The sequence below is a fragment of the Notolepis coatsorum genome (genome assembly GCF_963971535.1).
Source record: "Notolepis coatsorum genome assembly, chromosome: 8".
NCBI lineage: Eukaryota > Metazoa > Chordata > Actinopteri > Aulopiformes > Paralepididae > Notolepis > Notolepis coatsorum.
In genome coordinates this window covers 29,005,507-29,016,997 of record NC_140172.1, presented here as the reverse complement: position 1 = coordinate 29,016,997, position 11,491 = coordinate 29,005,507, and positions in this window count along the sequence as shown.

Below are 11,491 nucleotides of genomic sequence, written 5' to 3'. Positions count from 1 at the left end.
ACACAATATGTACAACGACACAATGATCAAACACCTTATAACTACTACTATTGTCGTATCCATAAGTTCCCTGGCAGAATACTTGTGAGGACAAAGGTATACAAAGAGGAGAGAACCATTTTAAATCGAGCACTCATGCCGGCCGACAAGCCGGACACCGCGGTTGTTGTTAGCACAATAGTAGCCCACTGTGATGCACCGAGTGGGCCACCATTGATCAACATGCAGCGATGTGTAGCTTGCATGATGCGTGTGCAGTACACAGGTCTGAGAAGAGGACCTGCACATGATAGCAACCGGGAGCGTCGCGGAGCATTCCTAGATCCACTTCAACCAGCCGAGCGTCGGGAGCTCCAGCAGCTTGTCGATGTGCTAATAGCCTGGAGCCAGCTACCGTTAGCTTGCAGAGGCTATTAGCACACCGACAAGCTGTGTAGCCAGCAGGCTGAATGCTCCGCGACGCTGGTTGAAGTGGATCTAGGTAGCCAGCAGGCTGAATGCTCCGCGACGCCCCCGGTTGCTAACGCCGGCCCCGGCTGGTGCTAACTAGCTAGCGATCGCTCCCGAGTCCCGAGAGCTAACGCCAGTCTGTCTGTCGAAGAATGGAGGCGGGCATTACTAAAACCACAGAGCCAATCACATCACCGTGCGCTATAAACAGCGCCCTGTGACGTTGCCCAGCTCGTCAAATCAACATGACCTGATTTACTAGAGGCAAACAGGGGATGGGCTGTAGCTGAGGAATTCGTCAATATAGTATTTAGGCCCAAAAACACATTGATACGAACTCCTATTACTATAATACAATGCTAGAGACTGAAAAATGACATTTATAACGCATAGCCCCTTTAAGTATAAATACGGCGCAGGTGTAAACAGTTCAACGTAATATTCAGTTCAGTACCACCTTACCTAAACCTTACCCCACATTCACCACGAGTCAACGTGCAGTGAAGTGAGCAACCTTGCGTCTAAATAGAGCGTTTAGAACGTGTGCGAATAGAATAGTAAAAGTGTCAGATTTTAGTGAAGTAACGTCAAGTTCGACCTAGTTTAATGTGAAGTATAGTGCACAGGAGAATCGGCACCGGCGATTGCAGAACCATTCCTGGTTGGATTATATGGCTTTGGGACCGTGACCACCGGAGAAGAGCACCGTTGATTCCACTGTCGTTTGGGATTTAACCTCGTGAGGATCACCACTCGGGCCCGCCTCGTGGAAGGGGCTGGCTAGCTGTCGTCAATGCTGTCGAGCATCTTGGATTACAACTATTGCTTTTGTCTGCTGATCAAGGGAGTACAAGCACCGGCTCCTGTATCTGGAGCCTCTTTATTCCTCGTTGACTCAGACTGGGTACCCGAACATTCCTCTACCCCTCCCGGCTTTACACCCCGGAGGGAACCCAGTGTCTCCAGTTGGTACCGGTGTGGCCCATATAATTGCTATACCACAGGTGGCGTCAGCTTAGACCCATCATAGTATTCCTACTATTCTCATTGACTTATGCTCTTGACTGACTTTACGTATATTCTTCGCCATACAAGCGCAACTCTAATTCTCAATCTGTAACCTAACGTTGCTTAATAATAATAAATAACCCTCCAATATAATTTATGTGTCAATGCCGTGTTCTTGTGTGGGTGTTCACCATCAATATTTGATGTACTGTTTGGCCAGTAATTAAAGTACATAACTAGCAGTGGTTTAATATATCACAATCTTTAATACAGTCAGGGTTTTGTAACCCCTCAGTTACACCCTTAGTGTTACTTTAACTCTGTTTTGGAGTTAAAGAAGAGTTAATTCAACACTGGTCTTTTTGCTGTGGGCCGGTCCTTCAATGTGTCACTGCTGCAGTCATTCTAGTCTGTAGTGGCCAGCGTCCTCTTCTATGCTGAGGGGGCTACATCAACTCAAGGGACACCAACAAACTGAACAAGCTGAGCTCTGTGGTGGGAGTCGAGCTGGTCAGACTAGAGGTGATGGCAGAGAGGGGGATGAGAAGGAAGCTGGCTGCTATCCTGGAGAATCCCTCCCACCCCCTCTACGAGCTAGTCAAGAGGATAACCAGTAGGATAACATTGATGTGTGCAGTGAGTTTGGTGACACTACACTCTATAAGAGTGAAGATATTTAATGTTTTTTCCTATACAAAATCCCCAGAATTATGAAAAAGCATTTTTTCCAAATCTAAGTGTTGTAGTATAACACTATAATATAATAGGATACCACTGATGATGTGTGCAGTGATTTTGGTGACACTATACACTGTATGACAGTGAAGGTATTGAATCTTTTTGTAGTGTCTCTTTTCGGTGTTGCACTTTTTAGACGGTCCCTGGCTGCGCACTTGCCTCAAGGCCGACTGCACATATAGATCAATATTATTATTATTAAATGTACAGCTCTGAGGCCGGCTCGCCTCGTTTAGGTGAAAATATGGTTGTAGCTCATTGTCTATAGGAAAGAGCTGTCCTTTGTGTTTTAAAAACATTTTGCTTAAGAATTATTGACCGCGGAAATTCGAATCTGTGAATATCTTTCTAACTTTACCTAAGTCTCCCGATTCCGATACAATAAAGCGAGTCTTCATCACAAATCATATTCTCAAAATAATCTGACGGGCAGATATTATTGCTGGCGGACCTATTTCAGCCTGCGGGCCGCCTATTGCCGACCACTGAACTAGAATATCTGTTGGGTAACGTGCGTTTAGACAACACTATTTGTGACAGACCACACAGGCTATTTCCATATTATTAGGCTATTCCTTCACATAAAAGATCATGTCTAAATGAAATGCACAAAACAAAAAATGTTATGTATCATATAGCGTTACCCTGGTATAGATCTGTATGCATGTATTTATGTATTTTATTCATAATGTTATACATATTCGTTAACGTTAGACCGTGCATGGCTTTTACATTGAAAAACGTACTTGTCACGTGGTTCCGTTCTCCGTTCTTCACATCAAAAACAAAAAACAAACTATCAAAACGTACACGGACCAAAATCAGCCCATTATTTACTCCTTTTTTTCATTTGATTCTGACACCAAAATACGAAAAACAGTTCTACATCCTAGGTAGTCAAAGTGGGCAGGGGTGAGGTGGGTTCTAGTAAGGTCAAGTAGTAGTCTGACCAGTTTGTTTTGTGATGTTTGTAATCTTGTTTTTAGCGCCTTTGAGGTGCTTTGGTACCATGAGGTGCAAGCATAGTCATAGTACCCTTGAATGAGTGCTCCTGCCAGAGTCTTCAGGATATTCTTGTTTACCAGAGAGGAGATCCGGTACAAGAATCTAGTTCGTTGGTTGACTATTTTTATTACATTGGATGCCATTTTGTCACAGGAAAGATTTGCCTCTAGGATGGAACCTAGGTATGTAATTTCATCTTTCCTTGTGACAATATTGTCACCCACTGTAACTGAGAAGCCATCGGTCTTGCTGAGTTTGTTATTTGATCCGAAGAGAATGGACTCTGATTTACCCAGGTATAATGATACTTTGTTATCAGCAAGCCAGGTGCAGATTCTGCCGAGTTCTGAGCTGAGGGTTTTTTCAACCTGTAACTTGTTCTTGTCAGAGACCAGCAGGGCTGAGTCGTCCGTGAACAAGAACAAGTTGCAGTCACAAGCTGACGACATGGCATTGGCATAAATTAGGAACAGTAGCGGTCCTAGTATGCTTCCTTGTGGAACACCACAGCACACTGTGAGGGGGGGGGGGGGGGGGGGGGGTAGGGTACCGTTTACCTCCACCATCTGTTCTCTCCCCTCAAGGTAGGATTGCATCCAGCTCACTGATAAACTATCAAAACCAATTGCTTTTAGCTTGTCAATCAGAATGGAGTGATTGACAGTGTCGAAGGCCTTTTGTAGGTCCAGCATGACCATGCCGCAGTATTTGCCCACGTCCACCTCTTGTTTGATGTGGTCGTTTCAAATAGAGAAGGCATGTGTCAGTGGAGTGGGATGTTCTGAAGCCAGATTGGAATTCGTAGATTAAGGCCCCCCCCCCCAGCTACTCCCCTGTTGCCAGGTAAGTATGAGTTGTTACTTACTTTCAAGTTGTTTGAATGAGTGTTTGTAGGTATACAGTGTACTACTGAAATGAACACAGGACAGCCTGCTAGTTAGTAGGGTTCCAATTGATCCGTTGATCTAGTTGGTGTGCTCTGATTGGTCCGTTGATCTAGTTGGTGTGCTCTGATTGGTCCGTTGATCTAGTAGGTGGGCTCTGAGTGAGATTTGGACCGTTAGCCCTATTCCTTACTTACCAATCATGATATTGATCAATATAATCCTTTCTCAGCACGATCCATAGAATAGAATAGAAGTACTTTATTGATCCCGAGGGAAATTCATCACTACAGACATTTAGTAAACATTTAGGTAGTCAAAATCAAAAATCACAAATAAGAATAAAAATACAGTCTGGGATATACATTCTAAATATGTATATACATTCTAAAATATACAGAAAAAAATATACAGTAAATGTAGAAAAGAAAATGTAAAGTGTCGATGTGAGAGTAAAAAATCACGGGTCAAAAGTAAAAAGTCCAGGAAGATTACCAGAGTTTGTACTGTCACTCTGTGCTCGCTCAGTGAGGCACAGTGATGCGTTGTATAGTCTGATGGCTGTCGGAATGAATGAATGAACGAATGAATGAATGAATGAATGAATGAATGAATGAATGAATGAATGAATGAATGAATGAACAGATTTCAGAATGGGTACATAGATGGGTATATAGTACGGCTCAATACACACAATTGTTAAGGGGATGCAGACCAGAGAAAGACGTTTGTCTTGTTTACATCAGGGTCCCCCATTTTCAATTCATAGTGACATTTATGACATACACAACATATATGACATCATGACATTTATGGCATAGGGACATACATGACATACAGGTATATAGTACTGTTACATTTGTGACATATACGATATGCAAATATACAGTACTGTTACCCATAGATCCTGACAGAGTATATACATATGATGTGGAGGGGACTGTACATTAGGAGGGAGTGGGTGGGTGGGAGAGAAGTATACATACGGTGGGGGGAGAATATACATACGTGGGGAGGAGACTGTACATTAGGAGGGGGTGGGTGGGTGGGAGAGAAATTAAGGACTTCCTGTGCCGCTCAGTGTTGCATCTTGGGAGTCTTAGTCTAACACTGGGCATGCTCCTTCTATCATCCATGCTGTTCCTCATACATCAAAGTAGAGTTCAGTTGTCTACAATTTGTTCCTCACATTATCATTTCACTCACACATTCACACACCGATGGCGGAGGCAACCATGCAAGGTGCCAACCTGCTCATCAGGAGCAATTAGACGTTAAGTGTCTTGCTCAAGGACACTTCGACACACTGCCCGGGAGGAGCGGGAATCGAACCGGGAACCTCTGGATTACCAGACGGGTCGGCTGCTCTACCTGTCGATCCACTGTCGCCCCCTTTAACTTCTGCCCCCCTCCCCTCTTTCGCTCTCACCTTTTATTAAAGGCAAAGAGATTAACTATATACTGTATCATCAAACCATATCTTATTTTTATCAGAATGTATAGTATATTTAGTATATATATATGATTATACACACACACACACACACACACACACACACACACACACACACACACACATGCATAACACTGAAAAAAGGCAAGTGAGACCAATTGTGTTTTAAAACAATGCTTTATTGATTTATTTATTATTATTTATTATTATGTTAGGTTTATCTTTTTTTTATTGGAAGAATTTGTACAGATTTATACATTTCAGTTATCCAAATTATACAACTTCCATTTCCTTCCCCATTCCTATCCCCTAATCCCACCCCATCCCACCCAGTGAGGGCGATGACAAACATACATGTAAAATAAAAAATTAAAATAAAAGAAAATTTAAATAATTAAACATAAATACAGATGTGACAGACAAATCTACGCAAAAAGAAATGAAGTAAAATTAAAAGAAAACAAGAGAAAAAAAAATATATATATATAAATAGGAAAGACAGTAATAATAATATATAATATAAATAATTTTTAGTAGCGTAATTTCCAGATGGTAAAACAAATAAAATGGAAAGTAAATTTAACACCCTTAGCAGACCACCACAATGCCATCTCCCCAGCCATACGTAGGCTAGCAGTGTCAGGAAGGTAGATGGGGGAAGGAGGGGGGTCATGGGGTCCCAAGTTTGGAAGGAGTCATATGGGTTTTGAAATGAGATAGGAAGGGCTGCCATGTTTTGTGGAAGGTATCTGTAGCCATTCTAATGTATATCTACAAAAGGAACACTTGGAATAAGTGAACACACACACCTGTCCAGACTCCTATCCACACATATAATAACAGACAGACAGATAGACTGACTGTACATTCAGATACAACGCAAAGAGAAATCTTGTCGCTTTTTACACAAGTCAGTTTGACAGCGGATAACTAGGAAAACTTCCCTGAAGACATGCTAGTGCGTCTCAATAGTGGCATTGTTGACATTTATTAAAAAAAACAAAAAAAGGAGACGATTTATCAATCGACTTTGTATGCGTTCGTGCCACCTCTTTAACTTTTCATTTCGGAGGCTGTGTAAACAGGCTAGAGCAGCCAAACGGCCCCACCCGTCGTCTAGCATATAGGAGGTAGACTGGTCGTCTGGTAATCGAAAGGTTCCCACTCCTCCCGACAATGTGACATAAATGTCCTTGAGCAAGACACTTTTTATTATGTTTTACGTCCATAATAGAAGTCTCCATCTACTCCTCGCGAAATAGCCACTGGTGAAAAAACTCCTCCCCTTCCTCCTCGGGATCCTCCTCTTCCTGCGCCTCCACTTCCTCCTCCTCCTCTTCCTCCTCCTCTTCCTCTTCCTCCCCATCTTCCTCCCCATCTTCATCGTCCTCCTCGCTCAGTCTCTTCTGAGGAGGCTCCAAACCCACGTCTATCTCCTCCTCCTCTTCTTCTTCCTCCTCGCTCAGCTCCACGTCTATCTCCACTTCCTCCTCCTCCTCTTCCTCTTCCTCCCCATCTTCCTCCCCATCTTCATCATCCTCCTCGCTCTGTCTCTTCTGAGGAGGCTCCAAACCCACGTCTATCTCCTCCTCCTCCTCTTCTTCTTCCTCCTCGCTCAGCTCCACGTCTATCTCATCCTCCTCCTCCTCCTCCTCTTCGTCCTCCTCGCTCAGCTCCACGTCTATCTCATCCTCCTCCTCCTCTTCTTCCTCCGGGCGCCACCCTGCAGTAATAATCTCAACCTTGACCTGAACCTGGGAAATACCGTCCAAGTAGAAAGAGACCAGAAGTCTCCTCTCCTGCGCAGTCAAGGTCTGGTCGTGGTGAGTCTGGCGGATCAGGTCCAGGAAAGCGGCTAAATCCCCGGGGTAGTCCTGCACCAAGTACTCCACGTCAGGGGGGAGGGGCCGGCGGCCAGATCCAGCTGGAAGACACACAGGGTAGACACAATTCAACATGAGAAAAGGTTTGTTTCAACATTTTGTATTTTATTATCTTCATTAATTTATTCATACCATGGAAGACACACAGAGTGGACAGATTTTAACACACAATTTAACATGAGAAAAGGTTGTTTCAACATTTAGTATTTCATTATATTGATTCATACCTTGGTAAGCAGGATCATAGAGGAGAGGATAGTAGAACATGAAGGCCTCTGGTTGACCTAAAAAGCAAACATACAAAGTACAAACAAAGTTTAAATAATAATAATGTGTGCTGTCAATAGATAATTTTTTTTTATAATTAATCTCACAATCTTCTGTAATTAATCTAGATAAAAAATTGCATTTTTCTACTTAAGACCGAAACTTGTAACAGATATTTACTTGAGTAAAATCATGGAATTAATGTAGAATCAACAAAAAGAAAGTATACTATATTTAGATTCAAAGACTATTTTAATAGCTTTCTTTGATCTTTGAATACAGTTTCTCTCCTGTGAAATACAAATGTTCAATACAACCATATTACACACTGATCCATATTTAATATATGACGTCTCTCTCTCTCTCTCTCTCTCTCTACCCTGCTCCTCTCTCTCAAAGACAGATGTGCTTTCACTCTCAACAAACAACAAAACCATCAACATTGACTCAGCTTTAATGACCTCTTTCTTATATCCGCAGCGCTAACAGAAATAAAAACAACACAGGTCTATGTTAACGTGCAGATTGGTTTAGAGGACGATAATGTCTTGTATGAACTACCAGTAATATAAATCATATATTAACAACAAAAATGTGTTCCATCTTCATGTCAGAAAACACACACAGGAGGAGAGGGAGTGAGAACACACAGGTTGTGTTTTGCTTTGAGATGATACGCCAAAGACTTCTATTTGCTATTTAATATAAAAAAATTGTACTAGTATCCTTATGCTACAAGATACACTACACGACCAAGGTACCCATGTCAAAATACTTCCCAAAGGTCAGTGAATACCACAATCACAACACCAGAGGGAGCTTCACAAATCATGTTAAACCCAGATTCGGCTCAAACAAGGGACTAAACCCGTTTCGCAATTATGCCACATCAATGTGGAACGCCCTACCCAAAGCTGTAAAGGAATGTGAATCACTACCCACTTTCAAAAACACTCTCAAAGAACACCTACGGGAGACTGCAATTCGAAACTGGCCCCTACAAATGTCCTAACCCAGTTGTACAGTAAATGACCAAGTATGGCTTTGTCAGTATTCCAATGTACAGTGTACAGTCCCCCCCCCCCCCCCCCACCCACACCCCACCTACCCAACCTCCTCCAATGTACAGTTTCTACGTCAAATGGACACTCTTTTCTGGACACTTTTTGTATCACAAACAGTACTATATTTGCAAATCTGGTATGTCATAAATGTATAGATGTAGCAGTACTGTCTATCTGTATGTCGTGTGTGTCATATATGATGAATTGAAAATGGGGGACCCTGATGTAAACAAGACGAAAGTCTTTCTCTGGTCTGCATCCCCTTAACAATTGTATGTATTGAGCTGTACTGTACTGTACCCATTCTGCAATCTGTTAATAAAGTTTTCAATCAATCAATGCTGGCCGGCCCGCCTGGCATTTTCATCCGACCCGCTGCCTCACCGAGGAGCAATTCAACTGGCCAGTGATGGAAATGAAGTGCACCTCGCCCAAACACAGAGCATTATCTGCACCGGCATCGTGTTTTTGTAGTTGAATACGGCTTTGCAAAGTGCGCAAATTACTTTACATTTCTCCAACGAGCCGCCTGGCAACTTTTAAAGTGAAACTTTCTGCCTAAAAGTCCGCCTTTGTCCATCTTCACGCCAGTGACTGTCCTCTATACCCAAGCGGCTCGCATCTTGGCTGCACACATTATGGGTCAGCCGCGACAGGAAGTCAACAAAACGGCGTTAAATTTTTTGTAACACGTTATATAATTTTAATTAATCTCCAAAGTTAAAGCGTTAATTTTACAATTTATATTCTCTTTACTTTAATAATTAAAGTAACAAAGATAATATAAAAATACAATAATTTAAAACACTGAAACACTATTTTAAAACAATTACAGCTTGTGGTGACCTGCTTGGTCACCAGTGCTCTAAATTGATCCATGAACATTCAAATAAAAACAAGGGGATGAAAATGACAAACTATACTAACTTATATTTTTATATTTGACATTTTAATTTAGATTTCTTTTCTTACCAAAGATAAAAGCAGGAGTGGCATAGAGGGGGATGTCAGGAGGTAGATCTTCGGTCACTGGAACAGGTCCAAACAAGGTCATGTAGAAGAAGCTCATCATGAAAGTTGTGTGTGTTTATTGAAGCAGAGTCAACAAACAAGTTAAAGTTCAAGTTCAAGTTTTATAGCCACACGGCCAGGGCTCTAGTGCACATTTCCACGACAACAAGGCTATATTCAAAACCAGCTCTGTTCTGTTGCCATAACAACAACTGCTAGATTCATCATATAAACTGAAGAGTTTATCGCCGGCCACTAGGGGGCAGCGTCTTACCTGCACCCAACCGGACATGCCTTGATCTGCGCTGTTATTACTGAGCGGCCATCTTAGTCCTCTTGGGTGTGGCTGATTGGGAGTCTTATGCCGTATTGAGTGAGCGTGGGCTTATGGGTATGGATAATGAGGGTCTAGATAGTGAGTACATGTGCAGTGAGGTGACTAATAATATTATTGTAGCTGCAGAAGTAACAATTCCTAAGACTGGGCAGAAGAGGGTGAATAGGATAGTTCCTTGGTGGTCTAAGGAATGTTATGAAGCAATTCAAGTAAGGAATAGGGCATTTAGAGAGCTAAAGAGGACTCATAACTTTGAAAAATTAATAGAATATAAGAGAGCAATGGCAATAGTGAGGAAAGTAATTAAGAAAGTGAAGAAGGAGTACTGGAAGAAGTTTTGTGATACTTTAGGAAGGGCTACGCCAATCCAGAGGGTTTGGGGTATGATTAAAAAGATGAGAGGGGTTGGGAGGGAGCTTGAATATCCTGCTCTGGTAGTAGAACAGAGAGTTATTACTAATAGTGTGGAAAAGGCAGAAGCAATAGCAAAGGCGTTAGTTAAAGTGTATAGTTCTGATAATTTGACGCAAGAAGAAAGGGAAGGGAGAGAGTTAACAGTGGATAGGTTTGGAGGAAATGTAGAATTTGGTGAAGATGGGGAGGATAGGGTATTAAATACAGCATTTACAGTGCATGAAATGAATAGAGCATTAAGGAAAGTGGGGAAAACAACGCCAGGTAGAGACAATATTTGTTACTCTATGTTGGAGAAGTTGAGTGTTATGTCAAAAGAAGTGGTACTGAGGTTGTTTAACAGAGTATGGTCTGAAGGGGAGATTCCTGAAGGGTGGAAGCAATCAGTTATCATTCCAATTAGAAAGCCTGGTAAGGACGCAAAAGACCCAAGTAATTATAGGCCCATAGCATTAACGTCTCAAATGGGGAAGTTGATGGAAAGAATGATTAATGATAGACTGGTATATTGGCTGGAAACGAGAGGATTATTGTATAGCTACCAAAGTGGATTTAGGAAAGGGAGAGGGACGATGGACCCTGCTGTTGCGCTTGAAGACGACATTAGGAAAGCACAGGTAAATAAGGAGTCAGTTATTGCGGTGTTTTTTGATATTGAAAAGGCCTATGATATGGTTTGGAGACAGGGTCTTATTATTAAGCTTCATCAAATGGGAATTAGAGGTAGGATGCTTAAGTGGATAAATAATTTTTTGTCTGATAGGAATATAGTGGTAAGAATTAATGGTGTGTTTAGTAAGGAATATATAGTAGAGAATGGGACTCCACAAGGAAGTATTATTAGTCCAGTGATATTTGCGATAATGATTAATGATGTTTTTAAGAATTTGGAAGGGTCCATTAAGGTAGCACTGTTTGCAGATGATGGGGCTATATGGAAAAGGGGGAGGAATCTCAATTATATAGTATGTCAAATG